Source organism: Heliangelus exortis, chromosome 1, assembly GCF_036169615.1.
Source record: "Heliangelus exortis chromosome 1, bHelExo1.hap1, whole genome shotgun sequence".
Taxonomy (NCBI): domain Eukaryota; kingdom Metazoa; phylum Chordata; class Aves; order Apodiformes; family Trochilidae; genus Heliangelus; species Heliangelus exortis.
The window spans coordinates 108277890-108279715 of record NC_092422.1 but is presented as its reverse complement, the minus strand read 5'-3'; the positions used below and the strand labels follow the sequence as shown (position 1 = coordinate 108279715).

Below are 1826 nucleotides of genomic sequence, written 5' to 3'. Positions count from 1 at the left end.
ACAGCACACGGCAATGGGAGGGCAGGGAGAAGGCAAGCAGCTGAGCTAGCAGGGAAGTGGTAGAGGAGCTCTGACTTAAGAACACTCATTCTGCTTTCGGGGCTGCTGCAAGCCATGGTTATTTCAAATTTGTTAGTCCTCACTTGCCCAAAGACTTGAGAAAATCAGCTCTTTTCTTCTTTACTCAGACCCTGAGAAATACAGGTCATTGCTGTGGCATCTTCAGCCAGGTAAGCAGAGGCCCCTCAAATCACTGTTTACTCAGTTCTTGTAACCCTGCAGGCCACAGCTCTAGCATACCTGTTATTTCCTCTACTTTGAGCAAGGAAGGCATTGAAAGCATGATCTAGACTTCTGCTGGGTTGCTTTAATTAAACATGTATTCCAGCTTTCAATTCTCAGCAAGGCTGAAAAACCCTGAAGTAGTGTCTGATAATTTTTCTACTGGAAATATGATTTATTAGGATGATATTAGCTTCTTCATATTTCAGAAATACAGTATCTTATAAAGTGTAGTATCTTCTTGATACTTATATTTCATAATGAGTGCATTTCTAAAAAGACCCATCCAGTAAATGGTCTGAAGAGAGAAGAAGAATCAGGATGAGTGGGAGAGAGAGGTGACAGCAACGGAGAGGGAGAAGGAAGGGGAAAGCAGGGTATGGGAGAGCAGAAGGCATTTTCTACATATTTCAATGTAGAAATATTTTGCTTATTCCAGCAAAACTACACTGGTTTACATCAAATGAGAATCCAAACTGACATGACTAAATCAGTGTCTAAAGCCCTGACTCAGTAGGTTAAAATTCAAAAAGCAGAGCACCCATTGAACCTGCAACCTTGTCTTTTTATACTTGTGTACATAAAACAATTGCTAAGGGTTTTTATGATAGTGCATTTACAAACCACTACCTTTCCATGGTAATCTTTATCTTCAAAGCTTTTATCCTATCTTTACAGGATTTCTACTGTACAAGAGCAGCGTTCACTGAAAGCTATCAGCAATGCTCTAACTCATCTGTTGATGTTCCAGTAAATGTTCTTTGGAACAGCCACCTCCTAACATGAGATGAAACACGTGGAAAAAGAATAGGAACCTCTTCCCTTGGATCTGGATCCTGCAGACTCCTAAACATCCTCAGTATTAATTGATTGACACGGGAACATACATTGCTTGCCTCCCTAGTGGAAATGATCTGCAGCTTACAGAACTAGGGACCTTGTTTTAATATTAAAGTGGCTCAGGTAGTACAGTCATAGCCAAATAACATTCTCTGTTTACAAATTATATGATTGTTTTTTATGAAAACAGAATAAAACGTTTACTTCTGAAGTCTTAACCACAGGCATTCAGACAGCTTTGTCTTTTTACCTGAATGTTCATCAGAATGTTCCAGAATTTCCTGAAAGCTTAGTGATATGTTACTCTATGGTTAGCTAATAAAGTATTAAAATAAGTTTCTGAACTCAAAATAAAAGCAAGGATAATTCTCTGAGGGAACACACTTCAGTGAGAATCACCTCATTTGACAGGATGAAAAGATTCCCTCGTGCAGTTCTTGAGGAATAACTCCATTTCTCCTTCCTGCAGCCATCACCTTCTCTGCAGTGTCACATACAGTTTCCCAGATCATGACATGAGCTTCTTGTTTTAACTCATTACCAACACCACATGATGGGATCCATGCATTCGCTGAAACCACAGAACTGTTTTGGAAGTGATCAGAAACATAGTCATACAAGAAGAAATCAAGTAAAGCTACCTGCTTACTTTCTACATACATCTGTGTTTGTCCAGCTATTAACTAATTATATTCAGTAATTTA

General features: G+C 39.0%; 1 long non-coding RNA gene across 1 annotated transcript; it reads left to right on the top strand.

Annotated features, from left to right (window-relative positions):
• Window positions 1–200: 200 nt before the first annotated feature.
• On the top strand, window positions 201–1505 carry LOC139795169 (uncharacterized). Its single transcript, XR_011725413.1, has 2 exons — window positions 201–230; window positions 961–1505. It is a non-coding gene; the product is annotated as an uncharacterized lncRNA (long non-coding RNA).
• The last annotated feature ends 321 nt before the right edge of the window (window positions 1506–1826 follow it).